This window comes from Anabrus simplex, chromosome 7 (genome assembly GCF_040414725.1).
Source record: "Anabrus simplex isolate iqAnaSimp1 chromosome 7, ASM4041472v1, whole genome shotgun sequence".
Lineage (NCBI taxonomy): Eukaryota > Metazoa > Arthropoda > Insecta > Orthoptera > Tettigoniidae > Anabrus > Anabrus simplex.
Window position 1 is genome coordinate 140,295,048 of NC_090271.1, and position 25,299 is coordinate 140,320,346.

Below are 25,299 nucleotides of genomic sequence, written 5' to 3' on the forward strand. Positions count from 1 at the left end.
TCATCGTACAACCATATTTGGTACGAAGATCAATAGCTGTAGGCCTATGCTCTCCTACTTTGTGTAAATGCCGGCCTATGATCATCTTTCTGGCCTTTTATCCAATTTATTGGAGTCAGCACTAAGTGCGGATTTTGCCCAGTTTATCGCCTTTCCTGATGCCAACCCTATGTAGAGGGATGTATTCACTATTGCGAATTTCTGTGGGGGTTGGTAGTGTGGTGAAGTAAGTGAAGGAAAGTGTATTAAGGCGAACACAAACGCCTAGTCCCCAAGGTAGAGGGATTAATCGCGCACAGCTAATATCCCTGGTCCGGCCGTGAGTAGAACCTAGGGTCCTCTGAACCTAAGGCCAAGCCAAGCAACCGGACAAGGCCGTATCCCATACGTATATTTATAATTCATTATTTGAAAAGCAAGGAATGGAGCTAAATGACTCCGATTGTAAATAAATAAATAAATAAATAAATAAATAAATAAATAAATAAATAAATAAATAAATATTTCTGTCGGAAGAATATTATCAGTCTTTGCAAGAGTCTGAGCTCTGCATGTTCCATTCTTTGGGCTATTAGTGTATAAAGAAATCGATACATTTACAGGAATATCGTGTTAGAAAAGCGTTAAGAAAGCGGGGGGTGAGTACGTGAGGTCGATGTTTCATCTGTCTCTCCCACCAGCAGCAACACAAGAGCGCAGCGAGCAGTAGCATCGTTACACAAAATGTATTACCACATGGTTGCCCAAAACTCCGCCCCCTCTTCTTGTCAGCTTCAACGCAAGCAGCCAATGGGAAGGCTTCCAGAGCTGCCATCATGATTTTGATTGCATCCAGCATCTAAACGAAAGGAAAAACGTGCGCTCGTCTATGCTGCGTACTGTTGCGACCCCTAGGCGGCAACGTGTCGAAACACGGGCTACGAATTCCAAACAAGTGAACACAGAAATGTAGTGGACCTTCAATAGACCCAGAGACGTAATGTATCCACGCTTTTGATTGTAATTATGAAGTACTGAACGGTACAAGTATGGATTATGAGCGGTGAGAGTGCTAGCGGGGAAAAATAACAGTGCTTGAGTTTATATAATTGGAAGAGTGCCGTTGAACAATAGTTGAACACCTACCTGTGCATTTTGCTTCAGTTCTCAGCGAAGACGGTTTTCTTCATAATAACTGCTGATTATCAGGTAAGATGAAAGTTGCAATGTAAGCTTTGATAAAAAAAAAAAAAAAATCACTAAGTAGTATAGAAAGAAGTAACGCGATAGTACTTGTTTCTGCTAAATATACCGTGTTTAAACTTTGCCATATGAATGTTCTAAATGCTTTTTTTTTTTAATGTTCATAATAGCCTGTCGTCGAATGTAATGTATTCCATATACATTTTTTTGTATGTCATTCGTATGTGCTACCATTGTGTTGCTTTTTATGCTGATAATATTTATTGTAATGCTGCTTTGAGACGTGCCTTCTTTCTTTCTGCGTACGCGCTTCTTTTGCTCACTTCGATATAATTTTTTTTAACCTAACTCTTTTATTTCCATTTTATTTTGTCGTAAGGTCTAACGGGAGTATAGGAGGACACTGCTAATAGTTCTGGCTAAAAGAGCTTGTTTCCAAATTGCGGTTTAGTAATAGGAAATAAATATTCGAAACACAGATGCACAAAACGTAATATAGGCCTATTGACATAACGGGTTGATTTGTGAGGGTGAAAACATGAGTCATTGGGGGAGATTGAGTGTGTTTTCTTACCGCTTTTGAGGGAGCAGGCCATTAGAACTGCACAAGACTTTTGACGTTATTCATTTTCTTTACCGTACCATGCCAAAGCCTTGGAGATCGTAGGCTATATGTGTGTGCTGTTCTTAAGGCGTGATATATGACTGTATTTAGGAGTAATTTTACTGTTAACAATTTGGTCACAATTAGTTTATGATTATATAGATAATAGGCCTATTAGGATGGATGTCACAATTTTCTGTTGAATTGTTCTTCTTGATGTGGACTCTTGTTAAGTTAGTGTTAAAGAGGTTTATCTCTATAAAGGTAACCCTTGTTATGTTGTTCATCTGAGTCAAGAAAATATTATGTTCATCTGTGACAGATTTCAGAATATTTACATTTGATAGTGAAATATGTCATTGTGTCAAAAATGTGGCTTTTATCTTAATTCATTTCCCCTGTATTCAGTCTCGCATAATGTTTCTTATTCCACTTCCTTAAGACAAGACTGTATCTTTTCATAGTGTGGAATTAGAATCTCCACCGCCTCTTTGTCTCGGTTTGTTTTGCCGACGCTCCCTTCAATTATCCGTTGTACAATAGTAAACTTGTCCAGGTGCTTTGAAGCAGCTGAGCTGGCCTAGTGCGCACCCCCTGACAAATGACAGGCGACGCGCGCATGACAGCTTATCAGTTCTGTATACTACTGGACCTGATAGGCCTGCTATATTCAGCAGCACGAAGTCTAGGCAAATGGGCATCCTTATCAACCATGCAATTCTACTTAATCATTACTCCTTATAATAATTCTACCCATTAATCCACAAAACTCTTAGGAACACACTTTCTTGACTCACAGGCCAATTTTTATTGGTTAACCTAAAGTTAAATTAATGACTTAAAATTTACAGTGTAAACTTTTCACTATTGCTCTGTGGTTTTTGTTTAGGTCTGTGTAAACAGAGTGATGCAAGTTATTACATCAGTTTTATGGTTTATACCTCACTGCTTTGAAAAGGGAAGAGGGAACGTTTTACCTCAAAACCGTAATTTTAAGGATGAAGTGGAACACAAAATACGCATACATACACAAAATAGGAATAGAGCTGGTGGCTTTGAAAAAAGAATATATCTGTGATCTTTAATTTAAAACTGAATCATTGTTGAAAGAACGTATCAATTACTCTTCGGGATAAATTCATACATAACTTATGATTTTTTAACAGAGTTTTCATTTTCTGTTTATAGGCTTTCAAATTTTTATAATAGTTATGATACATACTTTTAAATCAATGCCTTATTGATTTTTATTATATTTTAACTACTCTATTTATATGTCAATACTTCATGGGAAATGAGGTTTTGTGAATGATTATTTTTAATTCACGCAGGCCTATATGTTCATCTTAGTCAGTGGGTACATTTTTAATAATTATTTCCTATTGTGCCATCAGGAGCATATTAAAACAACCAACCACCGTCACATATCTATCGTCTTTGTTGTAACCCCTAAATGAAGAAAGAAAGTGAAAAATCGATGAAAAACAGACATTTAGAACAGAAATACGTTACAAAACAACTTAATATGTCATTTTACTGGGGTAGGTCCTATTACTAGTTGTGTTTCTCCAATGATTGGGAGGCTGTCATTATTCACTGATTTCATACTTACCGAGTAATTATTTTATTTGAATGCAGATAGGTTGTTTTGACATTTTGGTCTTCTGTGTTTCAAAACTATCAAAATTGTTGCAGTCAAGTGAACTTATTTTCCACGTCGCTTACGGCTCGAGGACATTGAGTGAAATCATGCGTTTCCTTTCGTAATAAATGTTCCGTAATTACGAATATTATTTCAGCTACAGGGTATCATGCAGATTCCATACCTATAAGAGCTTCCCGTTACTGTATTTTCTTTTGATGTCGGTAGAGTTACTTTGATTTATTGCTAAAGCTTAGTAGAGAACATGGTTTTTCGCACTAGCGGTGAAAGCGAAAAAGTGTGGATGAAATAGAAATGCATATTTTATTTGCGAATTCGTATCTAATAATAACTACTACAATGGTACTTGAATAGCGAAGTTTCACAAAAAGTAAGTGTGTTTCACAGCGAAGCCAGAGATTTTCGCATGATAATGGCAAGGTATCCTCATATTCACTTGGTGAATAACCTACATCAGGACATAAAACTTAGTAAATAAATGTAGAAATGCAGCATGCCTCATCGAAGTACTGAACCAATGAATTACTCAAAAGAAATAAAAATGTTGATATAACAAAACAGAATTTGTTGCCTAGAAGAAAAGAAAAAAAAAAAAACAAGGTAATCTCCGTACAGGCCATGAAGGCCCTTGGAGGGATGGAAGGTAAAACATTCCACTATCCGTAACCTCGGCTCTTGGTGGAGTAGAGCGGTAAGCTCTACGCCCGGCTGCCTTTGCCCCCAGGAATTAAACTAGTACTCATTTTTGGTGTAGGCTGAGTGAACCTCAGGACCATGTGCACCTCCGGAAGTGGAAATCTCTTTTCTTGAATCTTCCACCTTCCTGACAGGGAATCGAATCCGTGTCCTTCTGGGTGAACCAAGCAACCCTTTACCGCCTTCGCCAGACATTCCCTAGAATTTAAGGAGAATAATTCTCTAAGAAATGAACTGTTCGCATAGTCTTTATCATTTATGTACTAACACGAGCGAAATTTAAAGGCACACAAATTGATTTAGCGTAGAGTTGCACATACATTATTATACTGAAGAGTGTTTACTTCTTTGTTCATTTGTTAGTGAGAATATTTTTCAAATATTAATCAGTTGCTGGCGATCGAAACTGGCGAATTAGAGAAAGTGTTGCAATAATGAGTACGCAGTAGACTATGCTTTCATAATACAAATAAAATATTATTAATTATTGGTACTGCTAAACAGTAAAACCATGGGTAATTTAATTACACAAAATACGTTAATTTGTAGACTTGATTATATTGCCTCCGCATTTTTTCTACTTACACATTTGGTAATATAGAATTAAGAGTAGATATAAAAGAAAGTTTTTCTCTTGCTATGAAATGGGTACGATAAATTGATAACTATTAATTACCACAAGAAATAAATTTCATAATTAATCCGTATTGTAAACCTCAACAAGATAGGTCTTTATGATTGGATAACTCCACCTTTATCATATAGAAATTTGTTCCTATGACAAAAAATATTTTAACAACATGAACTGCTTTTTTAACTGTGTCCACATATGGTAGACTGAGTCATTTTGACACTTAAAAAAATATGGATAAGTTATTTTTTAGTGTTACCAAGAATATCATGTGTTTTTATCATAATTATATATATTTAGGCTGAAGATGTCTCACATGGAAGAGACGAAACATGTCCCGTTTTAAAATAAAATAAAAAGGGATAATATTGTATAGTATTGTAGAGCCTCCGTGGCTCAGGCGGCAGCGCGCTGGCCTCTCACCGCTGGGTTCCGTGGTTCAAATCCCGCTCACTCCATGTTGGATTTGTGCTGGACAAAGCGGAGTTGGGACAGGTTTTCCTCCGGGTACTTCGGTTTTCCCTGTCATCATTCATTCCAGCAACACTCTCCAATATCATATCATTTCATCTGTCATTCATTAATCATTGCCGCAGAGGAGTGCGACAGGCTTCGGCAGCCGGCACAATTGGTATCCTCGCCGCTAGATGGGGTTTCATTCATTCCATTCCTGACCCGGTCGTATGACTGGAAACAGGCTGTGGATTTTCGTTGTATAGTATTGTAAAGATGGAGTTACTCAACTATTAATGAGGCTACCGATAAAATAGATATAGACTTTAATTTGATATATTTTTAATGTTTTTTTCTGTAATTTGTGCACGGCCATCAATCGTAAAACTCTTCGAAAGAAGATTGTACTTCAATTAATGTAGTCCTGTTGAGATTCTGGCAGACTGAATGTATGAAACATAAAATATTCCCGATCCAGACTACTTTGGAACAGTATGCTGTCGTTGTTGTTAGTAAAAATCACTTACAGGCTTATGTCTGAAACCAAGTTCTACAAGAGACGATAACGTAAATCGATTGAACAGAAGCCCACGTAGTATCAGAATATGAATATAATCAATTGATTGAATTTCATTTATAAAAACGAAAAGTGAAGAATTAAAAGCTGAAATAAACAACAGCTTTATTAAACAGTATTCTTACAGGCCTATACATTTCCAAGATGATATTGATATTTATTTAATTTGAAGAATCTGAAAATGCCTAGCTTGATCGGACTAAACTTGCTTTCCTAAGTAACAGATTTTTTTTAAATTTCGGATTTTACAGTTAACTTAAATTTTGTTTTATAAGTTGTGTTCGACGGACTGAAAGTACCTTTCACATCCCCACTGTTAACAAGTCTACACTGAAATGGATGACTTCTACCCAGACAATTCACAATCTCGAATGTATGAATTTTTAATCACATAGCGGTCCTCGATTTTCCCACTCCAAGAGTAGGCTACATATACAGTACGTTCACCATTATTTAAACATTGAAAATGAATTAATTAATGTGTAGTATCATTTTGACCATACTAATTATTTGAGTAGCATGAAACTGAACTCACAATTGTACATTATCACAACAACAATAATAATGTTATTTGTTTTTATGTCTCACTAACTACTTTTCGGAGATGCCGAGGTGCCGGAATTTAGTCCGACAGGAGTTCTTTTACGTGCCAGTAAATCTACCGACACGAGGCTGACGTATTTGAGCACCTTCAAGTACCACCGGACTGAGCCAGGATCGAACCTGCCAAGTTGGGGTCAGAAGGCTAGCGCCTCAACCGTCTGTCACACTCAACCCGGCTATCACAATATTTCCCGACACAAAAAGTAGAAAGATTCACTGAGTATTTTGGCTACTATGTAGTTCGGGTCTTGTAGCTGTGAACTTACAATCGGAAGAGGGTCGGTTCGGGCTCCACCGTCGGCAGCCTTGAAGGTGGTTTTCCATGTTTTCCCCTCATTTTTACTCTGGGAAAATACTGGGTCTATACTTTTATTAAGGCTATGGCCACTATCTTTCCAATCCTATTTCTTACACATACCTGCGTCGCCGAAAACCTTCCTTATGTTAGTGCGACTTTCAACTAACTTACAAGTAGCTTAAGGAAGAAATAAATACTTTATTCGTGGCGAAGTTACGGTTCTGGACTTTCTCTTACACTTGACCACTGCATTTACAATGTAAAATATTAAAATTATATAATAGTAATAACAACTAAGTATGAGAAAATTAATGTTCTAGGCCCACTAATAGCAAAGAAGGAGATAGTAATAACAGAAATAGTGAAAAACCACTAGATTCGTAATATATACAATGTACATGACAATATAGAATGAAAATAACAAATAGGCTACAACGAAGACCTAATGAAAGGAACACTTTGTCAAATAACATTCTTCGCTAATTAATACACGGAGACTTATCTGCAGTTTGCCTGTAACTGGGTGCACTTTTTTTATTAGCTACAATTGTTCTAAACGCTACTCGTCACTAACATATGTTACTAGAAATACGCGATTTTGTCAGTGTGCCTGTTGTACAAATTTATATGAAATAGTAATTCAAGAAATATCTTATTACGAAAGTCCATAGCACGGTAGACTATGGAAAATTTAATGCTGTTTCTTCCGTACAACAGTCCGTTCAATGTTTGTGTCTGAAAGTGTGCAGAAGACAACATTTTGTAGGTTTCGCCATAATAGAAAACTTCTTCAGTGTCTTGCTTTACAAATCAAAGTAACAAAAAATGTATTTGTGGATGGGTAATGCGAAGGCTGTTGATACATGATAATTTGTGATTCTAATGCGGTACTGTGTGGGCACCGACGCTTCATTGTATTGGTCTCGGACTCGTACATAATGTTAATCACGGCACTTACGCTATTTATCTAGATGAAATTCTCTTATATTATTATTTTTTATTTAATTAGGGCCATCTATGGACCACGGTGCTTGTGTTTTAGCTGTTTCTTGATGTCATCGTCGTTGTTTGCCACAGTTGGTGTTCTTAGCGGTCGGTTTGGCAGCTGTTTTCTTGTTGGTACCTTGAGCTTTTCTGATGGCCCAGTAGTCCTTCATTTTCCGGCTAAATTCAATCTTATGTTCCTCAGACCATTTCCTGGTATTGTCTTTTGGTCTGTGGGTAACTTCTGTGAGGGTTGTTACAAAGGATTTAGTTTTAAGAGTTGTATGATAGTTACTCCAATCAGCTGTCATTTTTATTATTATTATTATTATTATTATTATTATTATTATTATTATTATTATTATTATTTCATTTCGGCTAGCTATGGACTACGCTATTTCAACCTTCTGTCTTATGCTTTAATACTCGCCCAGTACTCCCGCATCCTTCTTCGGCGAACTTCCTTCCGTTCTTCGGTCAACATCTTGCCTGTCTTCATCTTAGGTTTGTTCAAAAACTCTGTAGACCTTCAAGTTTGTTCTTTAAACGGTCACGTTGATAGATGTCATCACGTAAGATCCACAATTCATGTAAATCCTTTTCCACATTGGTGAACCAGGCCTCTTTAGTTTTCTGATTCGGAAAGTAGGCAAATATTCGAGTGGGCAATCTTTCTTGTCTCATTATTATTATTATTATTATTATTATTATTATTATTATTATTATTATTATTATTATTATTATTGTAGTTGTTGTTATTAGTTTTATTTAAGTTTGAATAATGCATATTCTTTAAAATGGAATGCATGAAAACTAGCTTGTTTTTAGGGCATTTGCACTTTGCAGTATTTTTGTAAACTAGTGTTTTGGATAACACACACCAGATGGATACTTCACTCTTTTATTTGCTGCGACCTTATATTGTGCTGGTTAGTCATTTGCTGTTTAAAAGAAATGGAAATACCTCAAAAGTCGGTCGCCGGGTTAGTGATTTGAGTCAGTAGTTTCACTGGTATGTTAAGGTAGACCATCTATTTCTACCAAAAGTACGACACTCCGGTATTTATTATGACCATCTGAACATTATGAATGTGTTTTAATTGTGAATATATTTAAGAAATAAATAATTAGGGCTAAGTATAATACTAGTGTGTGTTTAACATCCTTTCAATTGCTATAGATTAAAAAGACGCCAGAGGTACAAAATTTTACCTGGGCTTCTTTAAATTGACAGTAGCCTAAATCTACCGATAATATTGGGATTCGATCGAGCATAGAAAGTATGAGTCTCACTAAATGCGCTACATAGTCGGTCGAAGAAGAGTAAAATATGAATTCCGGAGTAGAATTTTGAACCCATGAGCATATTGAGTTTCAATACAATTAATTAATTAACGAATTAATTGAAGATGGTATATGTATCAATCTGTCTTATTACGAGAGGCCATAGCTGGGGATGAGGTATGCAAAATTTGACGCTGTTTCTTCCGTAGGCCTACATTCCGTGTATTAACTAGCCAAGAATGTTATATGATAAGACGCTCCGTTCTTTAGGTCTTCGTTCTACTTGTTATTTTCATTCTATATTGTCATGTTGTACGTTGTATACAGGCCATTATCTAGTGGTTTTCCACTATTTATATTATTACTATTATTACGATAGAATTTTATTTTTCGATCCTTTGATAAACGCCTGAAAAGACGCCTGAGAATGTGATTATCAACTTACTTGCTAAGTTATTAATCTGGCAACCAGCAACATCTTACATTCCTACCTTTTTATGAAAGATTTTCGTTCCGTGGCGACCCTACGGGAGGGGAATTCGTGTTTGAATGTAGAGAATGACTTCATTTTTAATTCTCTAATGCCATATAGACGTAGAATTACTACAATTTCTCAACGCGTTATCAGGTGTTCCCGAGCCGCTATCTTTTGTACCCTAGGTATATTAGGGCTATCAATAAACTGGAACATTCTTTCATAATAATAGTAGACTGATGGTTTTCGTCTCACAGTCTAATTGAGGCACTGAGAAACTAGATTTCTGTCATGCAGAAGTTCCCTTACGTGCCAATGTATTTACCGACATGAGGCTGACGTATTTCAGTACGACTGGACTGAGACGGGATTGAACCCGACGCTTGGGCTTAGAAAGCCTGTGCTGTACCGTCTGAACTACTTAGCCCGGATAGAAAATTCTTTCTTACAGTAATGAGACAGTTATTATTATTATTATTATTATTATTATTATTATTATTATTATTATTATTATTATTATTTCCCAAAATCGTTGTTACAGTTTAGGCCTAAGTTTCGAAGCTCCAAGAAAGGATTTGTCTGAACAAGACGGTATATTTTAAAAATATATTCTAGACTCTCCACATTGGAGAAATGGCCTTCGGATGATGATGATGATGATATTAATAATAACAACAATAAAATCCATAAATACACTAGCGCTATGTGCGAAAATATTAATTCACAAAACCACAATTGTAAATAAATAATCACAGTACTGCTTTTCTTATTTAAGGGGTGTTCCATTTTAGTCTTATGGCCAACACGCTCGGTGTGAAAAGAATTATAAATATTGTCTCACTGACGGGAAACCACAATGACTTTGATATACAGTATTTGTAAGAAATGCATGAAAATTATCAGCAGTAATATAGCGAGAGCTCCAGAATTTATTTAGAGAGAATCTGGAGCTCGTGTTATATTTATTTTGACTATTTAGCGAATAACTACAAAATTAAATAAGTAATCATAATAAAAGCGCATAAATACAGTGGAACCTTATTTTATTTCGACTTATCAAAAGTTCGAGATATAGAGAATGCCGTTTTTGAGAATGTATAGCACATAATTTTATCTACGGGCTTATACTGAATACATCATTTTTAACAGTGTTTAAAAATATAAGTTTACAAACAAACTCTATTTTACGGCATCACTTTAATTATAACCCTTATTATAATAACTTTTAGAAGACAGGGTACAGTACATGCAGCAGTGAAACAAGAAACATACCTCCGTTAACACCTTTGGAAAACATCCGTTAGTCTCTTCTGTTTGTTACTGTTAACCTTTCCTCCCTTAACGCTGAAAGTTCTCGTCAGTACCACGCAACCGAGATTCGTAAATGGAGCTTGTCATCCACGACTTTGGGGGTTGCTTTCGTACGTAGCCGGTAATTAATTCACACCCGAGAGACAGCGAGGTTTCACCGATTTCCCGATCACTAAATTGTTTACTTTTTTCGGTTCCCGTAATATTAGCTCAAAGTATAATTGTAACCCTTTCTTTACTTGTAAACTGTTCCTCACAAACCACAAATGCCGTGTTAATGTTGCACAAAATTCGAGTTTATTTTTTGCTTCAAGAGAGGAAATATTTGCTTCGAGAAATCGAGAAATTCATGCAACCGAATTTCGAGTAACAGGGAAATAAGTACACGTGAAGAATAGGATAAACGACCGGGAAATTTAAGTTACTTCGAGATACTGAAAATTCGAGTAATGGACGTTCGAGATATCGAGGTTCGACTGTAAACAAATCAAGTTTTTTTTATTTTTATTATTTTTTTTTACAATTGGATTTACGTCGTACTGACACAAATAGGTCTTATGGCGACGATGGAACAGGAAAGGGCTAGGAGTGGGAAGGAAGCGGCCGTGGCTCTAATTAAGGTACAGCCCCAGCATTTGCCTGGTGGGAAAATGGGAAACCATCTTGAGGGCTCCCGAATGCAAGCTCACACCTGCGCGACCTTAAACGCACGGCCAACTCGCTCGGATATAAATCAAGTACATATGTATTCATAATGTATGCAGTAAATTTTCAGCACGGAAATATGCTGTTAATTTTTCGACCGCCGTCTCTCGGTGTCGGCGGTTGGCTTCATCAGAATAACTTCTGGTTGATTGTGCTCTCTGTGGTGTTTCTGAAGATGTTCCGCTGTGCTATTCTGTTGAATTTGTATTTTTAAAATGTGGACGTATGTGCAATAAGACGAAAGTGATAACACGAAAACGATAAAATAGTGGCGATATCCAGCCGGTGATAAGCTGAAGTTCTTGATGTTCTTATACCGAGTACATCATTGGAGCCATGAGCTAAATAGTCGCAATAAAATTTCTTCATATACGTAGTTGTTACTGACTGAATTTAACAAAATAAACGTTATTGACATCGTCCATTGGAACTACCTGTAAATACCTACATGATATTGAAAACGTTTTTACTCGCCATTGTAGGGAAATGGGTTTGATGCCAAAGAAACGTTTTCACGACCAGAAATACAGTATTCAGTCTAATTACTCTTACATAGGTCTAATGGAAGATGTAATCGAGAACATTACAAGGAGAGTTGTAAAATATTCATAAATGTGGTTAACCATTGAAAAGAATTTAGATCGCGATATATTGTCTTAGTAACACATCAAGCAATCCGCACCCCCAAATGCTTCCTCGTAATTCAGTTGAAACCTATTTTTTTCGGAAGTGTCTGCTGATACCTTACGGAGTTGGAGAATTGCATATTGATTTGATATAAACTGTTCCGTTCAAAGCAGCTTATTTATTTATTTATTTATTTATTTATTTATTTATTTATTTATTTATTTATTTATTTCATACCACCAACAGAGATGTTTCTCCAATTACAGGTGGCTTAATCACTTTTATTAAAAATAACACGTTAGGAAGAACTTAATATCTACAAATAAAAATACACAACGTTATTAAGAAGTAAAGCTTCAGTAAAAAATTACAGTACATAATATCTTCACATTCGAAGTGTACTTATCACGTAAGATACTACATGTCTAAAAATAAATAAAAATAAAAGTAGAAATACAGAAACAGCTAATAAGTTAGGTAGATCCTAAATGCATCTATTCTTCAATTCTGTTTTAAATTCTCAATTATCATTACTGTTCGAACAAAATGATGAACATTGCCGAAGAGAATACAGACTTAAATAATAATAATAATAATAATAATAATAATAATAATAATAATAATAATAATAATAATAATAATAATCGTTAGGCTTTTGAGCCCAATTTGGTGCGTTCGATCCCGACTCAGTCCAGTAGTATTTTGAAAGTGCTCAAATACGCCAGCCTCATGTTGGGAGATTTACCGCAAAATGAAAGAACTCCTGCAGGACAAAATCCCGGCACCTCGGCGTCTCTGAAAACCGTAAAAGGTAATTAGGGAGACCTACAAATTATTATTATTATTATTATTATTATTATTATTATTATTACTTCATCTGTAGATCAGTTGTAGAGTGTTGGCGTCCGGATCCCAAGATCGCGAGTTCAAATCCGGCAGCGGAATCTGATTTTTGAAAGGCGGAAGAAAATCCATTCGACACTGCATGTCGTACGATGTCAGCATGTAAAAGATCTCTGGTGACACATTTGGTGTTTACCCGACAAAATTAATAAAAACTCAGCTATAGATCGCTCAAGAGAGATCCAGTGTTCTCTGAAATCTGGTGAAGTAAAAGACAAGGTCGTTTTCATGAAAACATCTTGAGTAGAATACGTATGCTGGCCTAGACCAAAACTAACGAAAGTTGACGTCATGCCATGGAAATGCGTACAGTTCGCTCCCAGGGTCCCATCTGAAACGGCACTCTCAGGCAGTGGGTTGGTATCGCCCCCATTCAAGATAAAATGTAAGTAGGGCGACTACGATGGTTTGGCCTCGTCTTGCGGGCCGCACGTAGAACAGTTGCCAATACATCCTATCACCTTGCCGTGGCAGGTCCAAGCAACGAAAGGCTGGTTGGATTCTTAACAGATCAACCAACGGCTTCCATAAGTAGCCCAGGTCTTACTGAAGAGGCATACTAGGGAAGTTTTTTTTTTTTTTTTGCTAGTTGTTTTACGTCGCATCGACACAGATAGGTCTTACGGCGACGATGGGACAGGAAAGGGCTAGGAGTGGGAAGGAAGCGGCCGTGGCCTTAATTAAGGTACAGCCCCAGCATTTGCCTGGTGTGAAAATGGGAAACCACGGAAAACCATTTTCAGGGCTGCCGACAGTGGGGTTCGAACCTACTATCTCCCGAATACTGGATACTGGCCGCATTTAAGCGACTGCAGCTATCGAGCTCGGTACTAGGAAAGTAACGAGCGATGTAGTTTCCCGTTGCTTTCCTCGCCAAGCCAGTGTCCCACTAGTTTTCATTGCTGCCAGAATAGTTAACAGTGTGATCAACAATGTTCACAGCACACCCCCCCCCCCCCCCTCCCTGCCTCCCTATTTCTATCGTCTGAAGGACTTGCAGTACAGGCGTGCTTAGGAAAGATTCATTTGAATCTGAGAATAATTTGAGTTTCAAGGGCGTTCTTTTACTCACCGAAAGAAAATGAAATGCTGTGTTATTTTCGACGTCAGAAACTCATTTCTATTTCTTTTATTGCGATCGAGGTTCAGTGGATGTTCCAGCATGTTTCTAACCTTGGAATAAATACATAATTCTATATACCGCACATAATTCCTATATTTAAGTCTCATGAAGTTAAGTTTTTATTTCTTGTTCCTTCTCTATAACTCTGTTTTGAATGTAATACATTTTGTATTAAATGAGAATACAGGCCATATTTTCCGTGCAAGTGAGTCACTAATGGAGCGAAGTACGAGCATTATTACTAATTAGGGAAGTTTATAGTCCTGCTTTTTGTATTTTGTTAGGACTGCCATCTTGTTATCCGGAGCTAAATTACGTCAAGATCCTTCCTTCTATATTACACTAAAGGTTGTAAGATGGTAGACAGTTTTATGCGGATGCTTCTTTTACACAATGGCTACCCATACTCCATTAGATACCAGAATGCATCTCGGATTTATTGAACGATGAGGATTTGTACTCGTGTTAAACTCGGCATAATCTCTTTTTTAAATGGTATGAACTCATATAGGAGTATGTGTATTGGTTGCCAATTTTGACATTCAAATACTGTGTTACTGTACTAACGTCCAAGGAAGTTAGAAATATTACAAACTTGTACGTTTCTGGACTGTATAGGTATCCTTAAGATTTAACTGCCATATAACTAGTAAAATTGTATGGTTTAAAAGAGACAGAGCCATCCAAAATGCACGAAATGTAATCTAAGAAAAAAGTTCAATTTAGCGTTATGAAGGTGTTGATATAAAATATTATTGCAGTTCTAAAATGAGAGCAACCGAGCTCGATAGCTGCAGTCTCTTAAGTGCGGCCAGTATCCAGTAATCGGGAAATAGTGGGTTCGAGCCCCACTTTCGGCAGCCCTGAAGATAGTTTTCCGTGGTTTCCCATTTTCACACCAGGCAAATGCCTGGGCTGTACCTTAATTTTTTTTGCTAGGGGCTTTACGTCGCACCGACACAGATAGGTCTTATGGCGACGATGGGATAGGAAAGGCCTAGGAGTTGGAAGGAAGCGGCCGTGGCCTTAATTAAGGCACAGCCCCAGCATTTGCCTGGTGTGAAAATGAGAAACCACGGAAAACCATTTTCAGGGCTGCCGACAGTGGGATTCGAACCTACTATCTCCCGGATGCAAGCTCACAGCCGCGCGCCTCTACGCGCACGGCCAACTCGCCCGGTGTACCTTAATTAAGGCCATGGCTGCTTCCTTCCACTTCCTAGGCATTTCCTATCCCATCGTCGCTATAAGACCTATCTGTGTCGGTGCGACGTAAATAAAAAGTAAATTAGGTCAAGTTATATAAGTACAAACCATTAAGGACGTGTCGATTTATTTCTACTTGAGAAACTCCTTTTAGGACCTAAATTGCAATATTTTTCAAAATATTCAAGACATTGTGTACACTTTTTTTTTTTTTTTTTGCGGATATCACTTTTTATAAATCAGACAAAATACTATTTGTTTTATGTCCCCCAAACTGCTTTTACGGTTTTCGGAGACGCTGATTTGTCGGAATGTTGTCCCGCCGAAGTTCTTTCCCCTGCTGTAAATATACCGACGCGAGGCTGACGTATTTGAGCGCCTTCAAATACCACCGGACTGAGTCGCAATCGAACCCGCAATCTGAGTTCAGTAAGGTCAGCGTTCTACCACCTGAACTACTCAGCCCGGCAGTTATTACTATTATTATCTTACAGTGGTTTTACATATTTCTTGGGGTTTGCTAATATTCAATGATATCGTTTAAGTCTGAATTTTCCGGATAAATCGTTTAATTAAATTACATTAATTTCTGCGTGGATACTCCTATGTCCTTAGTGGCTGCCTATATTTGTAGGAAGTCGTGTTCATATAGATGTGCTTAATATAATTTTTGTGGTGATATACAACTTCTTGATGATATTGTTGCTAGCATTTCAGTTGGGGGGCTGCGGTTCAAAATCCATGCATACTGAATACACGTTCAAATGCAATGCATGTAGTATCTTTTAAAGGAGAATGCCTCTTAGTCCAGCAGTTAGAATTCCTCGTAGAACTGCTGACCGTAGTACCTAAAATACAGACTTTCACTGCTTCCTTAACACAGTCCCCTGTTAATGATAAAATATACCTACACCTCAGACGCACTGGATAACAGACTAACAACACGCGCGCTGAGAACGTGGAGCTGTTGGCCACGATGTCTCAAGCGCCTATAATGTATAATCGATAGCATCTTCTTCTTCTTCTTCTTCTTCTTCTTCTTCTTCTTCTTCTTCTTCTTCCGAATTTGGCCAACTGTGGACCGCATAGAACTTAAGGCTTCTTGGCCTTTCTTCTCTTCTCTTCCCAGAACCTTTTCATTCTCTCGCTTCGTATTTTTCTCTCCTCCTCAGAAATTATCAGGTTGGGCTTCTCTTTAGGTAGTTTGTCCTCAAAAAATTTGATTTTGTTGATTATGTGTCTAAACTCTTTCCTTTTATTGATCACCTCTAGTGTAATTCCAACTTCTTCTGCATCTCTTTTGACCTCTTCTACCCACTTGGTGGTGGCCTTCAATCCTACAATGTACTTAAAGATCTTCTTGGTCAGTCTGCTTTCATCCATTCTTACTAGATGTCCGTAGAAGTTCAACCTTCGCTTCCTCATTGTGTCTGAGATCTTTTCCGTATGTTTATAAAGATCCTTGTTTTTCCTTTTTTCCAGGTTCCATCAGTAGTTTTCTGGGGTCCCAGAATCTTCCTTAGGATCTTCCTTTCTTTCTTTTCCAGTTCTTGTAGCTCCCCTTTTTTATTCAAAATAAGACACTCTGAGGCATACAATCCTTCTGGTTTGGTTACTGAATGATAGTGTCGGATTTTGGCCATGTAGGATATTGCCCGTTTGTTGTACATACTCTGGGTTAGTTTGTAGACCAATTCTAATTTTCTGATTCTTCCTTTGATAGCCTCTTTGTCTAGCCCATTGGGTTGGATCCATTCTCCCAGGTATCTGAACTTCTCTGCCCTTTTAATCTTCCCATACTTTATCTCCATGTACTTCTCGTTTCGGTGCCTATACTCCATATACTCCGTCTTTCCGTAAGAAACTTTAAGACCTGCTTTTCCGGCGATTTCGTGCAGTTTTTCTATCATCTTTATAGCGTCTTCTCGATTTTTAGCTAAGACGCCGAGGTCATCGGCAAAAGCTAGACATTTAATTTCCAAGTTCTGGCCTTCTCTTCCAAGGTGTATTACTCTTATCCCTTCCGATTTCAGAGCTTCTTCCTAAGTTTTCATTATTTTCTCCAAAACTAGGTTGAAGAGGATCGGGGACAGTCCATCTCCTAATCGATAGCATCTAATATTAATGAGAATAATATTAGGGTATAGTAAATCCGCGAAGAGTTATTGTCCTGTAGGACGTAATGATGATCCCTTACTTGCTCTACTGTTTGCTACATCATCACCTTATTCCGTTCAGTGTGCTGCACCTAATATGTCAGCTGAAGCGTTCAAGGAATTAAACAAGCGACTCCGGCAGCAGCGATACTGTGCATTTAATGTAGCTTATCAAATCGTCCAGCAATGCTCGATTTGTTTACAAATTCGTGTTATAGTTGCACATCACGAACTGCTCACTACCATTTCTGTAATTGTATTAGAGACATTACTTGTCTATATCCCGATCGATATAATAAACTAGCAATAAGCAATAACACATATTCCAACAACAGCAAATACACAACAAATGATCTTTGGACTGCAGTTGAATATGATACAAGAAGTGTATTTCCGTGCCTTCAAACATTGATTTTTCCTTTCTAATTTTAGCGGTTAAAAAGTGAGGGAGTAATTCCAGTCTGATAGCATAAAATCACAAATTATTGACATTTGGAAAGTCAGTATCACTGGCTCTTATTTATTTATATGCAAGCTCATCAGTCAGGTTAGTGAAAAAATGACTTATGGACAACTTCGAAACATTTCTTTTTTTTTTCTTTTTTTTTTTTTTTTTTGCTATTTGCTTTACGTCGCACCGACACAGATAGATCTTATGGCGAGGATGGGACAGGAAAGGCCTAGGAATGGGAAGGACGCGGCCGTGGCCTTAGTTAAGGTACAGCCCCAGCATTTGCCTGGTGTGAAAATGGGAAACCACGGAAAACCATCTTCAGGGCTGCCGACAGTGGGATTCGAACCCACTATCTCCCGGATGCGAGCTCACAGCTGCGCGCTCCTAACCGCACGGTCAACTCGCCCGGTACGACACATTTCAAATGGTATGCTTTGGGCCATATTAAAGCTACATCAAACATAAATGTAAGGACTAGGCATTTGATTTAGACCTAAAAAATCTCATCATGATTTCCATAGTTTACTCAACTAACTTATATAAAAATGGACTAATTTTACAAAATGTCATCGATTTCTCTGAATGAATGAATGAATGAATGAATGAATGAATGAATGAATGAATGAATGAATGAATGAATGAATGAATACATAGAATTCTCTCCTCTCCCAATCACGCATGACAAGCAACTGGGGAAAAAGTATTCATTTATTGTAACCATTTCCAATAAATGCTGTTAGCTATTTTTAAATTATTTTTTTACAAGTGGCTTTACGTCGCACCGACACAGCCAGGTCTTATGGCGACGACGGGATAGAAAAGAGCTAGGAGTGGGAAGGAAGCGGCCGTGACCTTAATTAAAGTACAGCCCCAGCATTTACCTTGTGTGAAAATGGGAAACCACGAAAAACTATCTTCAGGGCTGCCGACAGTGGGGCTCAAACCCAATATCTCCCGAATGCAAGCTCATGGTTACGCACCCCTAGCCGCACGGCCAACTCGCTCGGTCTGTTAGCTATTAATAATACCAACTAAAGAAACTACTAATGAAATTTCGATGTATTTCCTATATTTAAATTAAATTACGGAGTATAGGATGCGTTCTCGTGTAAGGATATAGGCTTCTCTGTTTTCATCTTCCTTGGATTTCTTTTCCCATATTCCTACGATGTTTTTGCTGTTCTCTCTGGTTTCTTCTAATATCTGTTTAATAACTTAAAAAATGTGAAATTGAAGTTCATTTTCTACGTTAGCTATCTTTCTATCTACTGTATACCGTTTTTCTCCGATTACTCTAGTTTATTTGAAGTGATTTAGAAGGTATCTTCGATATCTTTATTGCATAAAATGCATTGATTTTCCTTCTTTTGTTATGGATTTCTTCTCATATACTCCCATGAAGCTCCAGATCATCCCTATCATTTCCAATTTCATTGACATTTCTGTCCTTATATTTTTACTTACTATAGAGAATTCTACTAGTGTTATCCTTAGCAAGCACAGGTCCCATCCGCTGCAAATTCTAACTCTCATTCGTGGATACCCTCAGCAGTCTGTGTGTGTTCAGTGGTTGCAGTATTCATAATTAACAACAAAGGAGTAGATTTTATGTAAATCATGTAATAAAAATCATTTCACGAGAACACAGATTATTTATTTTATAATTCACTATGTATACCCTCCACATGAGACGTACAATTTTTATCTTAGAGCTGCGTGAAATAACAAGTACTATTAAGAACAATCGTTGGCTTAGACATCCATAAGTACTGATAAATAACCTTGATACACTAGGAAAAATAATATTGTGTTTATGCAGGATAAAACTTGCCATAAAACTGTTTCATAAATATGTCACGAGAAGCGTAGTGTATGCTTCTTTCTTTAACAACGAAACGACACAAACATGTAATTGCAAATTATATTCTAATCAGACTTTCCTCACTTCTTTTTAGAGGTACTTTCATTAATCCCAAATATCAACTACTCGGTCGTTATTGTTTTATTAACATTACATAAATATTGGCAATGTGTTTATAATTATTACTGCTATAGCTATTTTATTATAATATACAATTATTATTTGCCCTAACTGTGATCAAAATGCATAAATAGATAAACAATACACTGAAGTTGTACTGAACAATGGATTATGGTAACCACGACCACAGTAAAGTACACACATGCGTTATACGGCTGTTGATGATGATGATGATGATGATGATGATGATGATGATGATGATGATGATGATGACTTGTTGTTTAAAGGGGCCTAACATCTAAGATCATCGGCCCCTTATACGGCTGTTAATAACGCTGCCCGTGTGCTGCTTTTGGCTACGCAGGTCCTCCGAAACAGCGTATTCTGCTTTCAAATCTACAAGTTAAAACAAAGTGTTCAGCTGATACGTATTAGTATCTTCATGTCACGAAAACGACGTTATATTATTTACTATGCTCACTTCTCGTTGGATTTCTGACAACTTTACATCTTAATGGCTGCACTTTTCACGTACAACAATAGTTATCAAACAACATAGTGTTCTTCTCGTATCGGATTACTATCATCAGGCTCCAGTACATGCAATGTATTGTATTCAGATTTATTTGTAACTCCAGATTCCATTCTGTGTTGGCTATCATATTACGGTGCTCGTGAATCCCTCATAGTTTAATAGGATCTGCTCAAAGCTACAAAAATATTTCCCATATAATGAAGTACATAACTTATACTTACAACTAGGAATACATTTAAATAAATAACCTAATTTCTCAAATAACATTTATTTAAACATTTTAAAATACCTAGAAAATCCTGTGCCGAGCGACAAGTCTAATTACGATAGCTATATTATATTATATTATATTATATTATATTATATTATATTATATTATATTATATTATATTATATTATATTATATTATATTATATTATATTATATTATATTATATTATATTATATCGTCGCTCGACCGGTAAAAGGTTGTATTCCACAAAGCTCTTCCTATCAATTATTCTCCTTAAGACTGGTCACGCCTCCCAGCCACGTATGGATATGCAGTCCATCAGAACAAATTTTGTTGTGAACAAATTTTGCCCATATGTAAAGGAAAATGAACCTTACAGTACCGTACTGTAGGAATGTACGTTTGTATTACATACATGGACGATGCATGTAAGGTTCATTTTCGTTTAATCGTCGACATAGGAAAACGAACGCAACGGACATTGTTCTGATGGACTGCGTATCCATATGTGGCTGGGAGGCGTGTGCAGTCTTAAGGAGAATATGGATAGGAAGAGTATTGTGGGATACAACGTTTTACCGGTGAAGCCACGATATTATATTATATTATATTATATTATATTATATTATATTATATTATATTATATTATATTATATTATATTATGAGCGAGGTCAAATAACTGACTTATTTCTTTTGTTATACGCTGTGATAGGAAACCGTACCGAACCATATAAGTAGTCTTCCATTCCTTTCTTTATCTGTCTTATTCACAATTTCTTTTTCAGCGTGACTCTGGCAATTTGTTATTGATTATTATTGAAGAATATTTCGAAGTGCATGAAATATTGAATTCTACATATAAGTGTTGATATTGTGTTTTATAGGAAACATGACTGAACAAAATTGATTTATAATGTAATTTAATGTACAACGGCACTGCCACGAGTTTTCTCCTCGTGCTAGTTACGGGGGCGATATCTTCAGTCTCACGTACCAACGCTGTCTATTACTCAAGTCACGTTACTACTTGTGGCAACATTGCTCACCTGTCAAATGGTAGGCTTACTGCAAGCCGACGACAAACCCACACATTATCTTCCTAGACGTTCATTTTTCCACAAATAAACAAAATATTACGAAACATGAATACCCACACACATATGCATCAGTGAATATATAACAAAGAAATAGTAATAAATTATAAAGGAATATCATTCCAGCATTAGTATTTATCTTTCCTTACTGCTTGATGTATTACCCATCCTGAACTGGCGATGGTAAGGAAGGATACATAGAAATGATGCACCAATGCATCAATTTTTTTTGATCCAGTACTTTTTCTACCTTCTTCGGATATCCTCTTTCTGCGATTCGGAATATGCCTTTTAGCTGTTGTACTACTCTGCAGGTATTATAGCAAATACGGGAACTTACACGGCACTGCATTTCTAGTCAATTTAGGAAATATCAGATTCAGTTTTATAACATAATGTTTTTCCATTTTTCATCAGCTATTATGATCTCACCAACGACTGATTTTCGTGTTATATTCCAAACATTTCGTGGGATGGCACGAATCTATTTCTGTTTTCTTGCCTCTTCTGTGGGGAAAGAACATGTGGACACAGTACCACTCAACCACACACTGCTATGAAAATTCGACTTGCAACTCGGCACAGCATTTCCTAGGCATTTTAAAATGTTTAAATACACGTTATTTGAGGAATTAGATGATTTAAATGCATTTCTAGTTATAGGTAAATATTCTACATTACATGGGAAACGCTTATTTTGGTAGCTTTGAGCAGGTTTATTGAGCTACGAGGGATTTCATGAGCGTCGTAATAGTAAAACTTGATCATAGATAAATTCAGATTCAATTAAACTACCCCGCATAATTTACATAAATATTAACACGCAGGTTATTATTCTCTACATTCCTTTAATGTAAATGGATCATGCCAATCTTACGAACCTCTTGGTTCGTAAGTTACAAATGGCATTGCAAGAAACCACCAGCTGCGTGTGCATTCAGCTAGTAGAGTCAAACGTCAGTAAAACAGTCTGGGGGTGGGATGGGGACTTGATAAATGATCTCTCTATATCAGGGTTATTATTATTAATAAATAATGTTATTTGCTTTACGTCCCACTAAGTACTTTTACGGTTTTCGGAGACGCCGAGGTGCCAGAATTTACTCTCGCAGGAGTTCTTTTACGTGCCAGTAAATCTGTCGACACGAGGCTGACGCATTTGAGCATCTTCAAATACCACCGGACTGAGTCAGGATCAAACCTGCCAAGTAGGGGTCAGAAGGCCAGTGCCTCAACCGTCTGAGCCACTCAGCCCGGCTATTATTATTACTATTATTATTATTTATTTATTTATTTATTTATTTATTTATTTATTTATTTATTTATTTATTTATTTATTTAGATGAATCCTATACTGTACGGTACTTTATTCCTATACGTTTCAAAACTACAGTGAACTCCCGATAATTCGCGTGCGGTTATTTCGCTTTGCGCTTAATTCGCGGGTCTACTGCAGAAAGTTTGTTAAATTTGTAATTGGGGAGTTTGTAGCAAGAAGCTCATAACTCCGATGAGGATTTCTTTCTGTTTCCATAATCATTCATATCCTCTTATACGAAATAAAATTCTAGACCGCATGATGGAACATTATAGTTGTCGATCATTTAGGAGTTATTGTTGCATGTAACCGGAAGGATGCGTTACGATCACTGGCTAGCGAGAAAAATGTTAAAAATGAAAGATACTCAAACACTTCTTCAGTAGGCCTACATTGACTCTAGATATGTAACTTGGTACCAGGAGCTCACTGATGCTAATAACCATTCCTCACAAGATGAAGGAAAAGAAACACACTGAGTAGAAGAGTAGAGAACAGAATGGACAAGAAAATAAAAACATAACCTTGCGCAAGTTGATTTTTGAAACTGATATAGCTTGGAATTATATTAATTCTTTTAAATATTAAATTGCTTTTGCAAAATATTAATTGAATAAGCGTGGAACATTCTTATTCTATTTATTTTAAAAATTAAATAAAATTACTTTTTAAATACATCTACATTTGTTTTATTTAATTTCTGTGTGCAGAAAATCTTAAAACGAACAAAGTAAAGATTCGTCCGGAATGAATAATTGAATTCTCTAGATATCTATTTATGAGATCCTCAACTCTTCCGTCTTGATTCTTTAGTGTGTTTTTAGAAATTAAGAGAAAAAACAATTTGTGTTATTGTCTTTTCTGTTACTTTGTTTATGTTTGTCACTAATGAGAGTTGTAGCACGCCTCTGTATAGCACATTTTTGTATCTGAAAATTAGTAATCCTCAATGAACAAAATGTACTTACTTGTTTTGGGGGTTAAGAGTTTATTGCAGAAAACTCCTCAATTTCAACAGTAATACCTCCGTCAGACGAAGTAAGGGTGTTTTTCTTATTTTCCTTTTACAATTGGCCTTACGTCGCACCGACAAGGATACGTCTTATGGCGAAGAAAGATGTAAAGTAATAATTTCCACGTTGAAATTGAAATTTAATATTTTGGATGAGAACCAACTATCGCGGCTCAGCTTTCCTGCCCAGTGAAACTTGGAGACTACTAACAGACTATGGAGACCACCTCTGAGTGAAGTCCAGATCACTGTTGATTTCGAAGACGACATTTCGAAAGCTTGCACAATGATTTCATTATTATCTCGAAGATAGTCAAGTTGCAGAGGAAGGTGACGTGATTGAATGGTTGGAAGCCGAGAAAGAAGATCAAGGATACAGATAAGAAGTCAGGAGGTTATCTTACGGGATTGGACAGCAGGTGGAGAAGATTATGATGCAGATGAGGAGAGCGAAGGTATGAACGTTACATACAGCCAGGCGGGTATTGCTGTAGACAAACTTTTGTCTCTCATGGAAAATCGTGATGGATTTTCTTTTACAAATATTGTTTTCCTGAGAACTTTGGTAATTAAGAACAGAAAGAGAGAACAATCCTTAAAAAATGCAAAAGGTACAACACTCAGCTTTAACAAAAAAAATTGTATGTTGTATGTTGCGAAATGTTATCTTTCTATTTTGAACTTAAGTTCTAATGGAGCGATGCATGACATAATTAATATGAAAAATATTTTCATCTGATTATATACCACATCTCCTTCTTTAAACCTTTGACACTACCTTTTACTATGCATTAAGTGAAAAAATAAAACTGCACGTATTTCGCTATTCTCGATATTTCGCGGTAGTTATTGCACAGATTTCCGCGGGTTATTTGATGATGATGCTTGTTGTTTAAAGGGGCCTAACATCGAAGGTCATCGGCCCCGCGGGTTATTTAAAGTTTCCCAGTCATAGGCTATACATACCACATAGCCGGCGACAGTTGATTTATTAAAGTACAGAATAATATTTATAATATTTGAAAGAAACAAAGAAATAATTTACATGTTGGAACTAATGTGCTTTTCTCCTTCATTACACAGCTTCTGAATGAAAAGTTGTGTTGGATTCCAGGATAATTGTGAATAATATTGTTTTCAAATAATTTAATCAGGCGAACATGAGACAATCTGAATATTTTCCGTAGATTTC

General features: G+C 36.7%; 1 protein-coding gene across 3 annotated transcripts in view; it reads left to right on the forward strand.

The window, feature by feature from the left end:
• The first annotated feature begins 913 nt into the window (after nucleotides 1-913).
• LOC136876976 (homeobox protein OTX2) overlaps nucleotides 914-25,299 on the forward strand; it is a 536,701-nt gene continuing 512,315 nt past the window's right edge. For all 3 annotated transcript variants that reach the window (XM_067150749.2, XM_067150750.2, XM_067150751.2), the window contains exon 1: nucleotides 914-1,188. The gene's annotated coding sequence lies outside the window, so the exon portion shown is untranslated. The remainder of the gene's footprint in view (nucleotides 1,189-25,299) is intronic.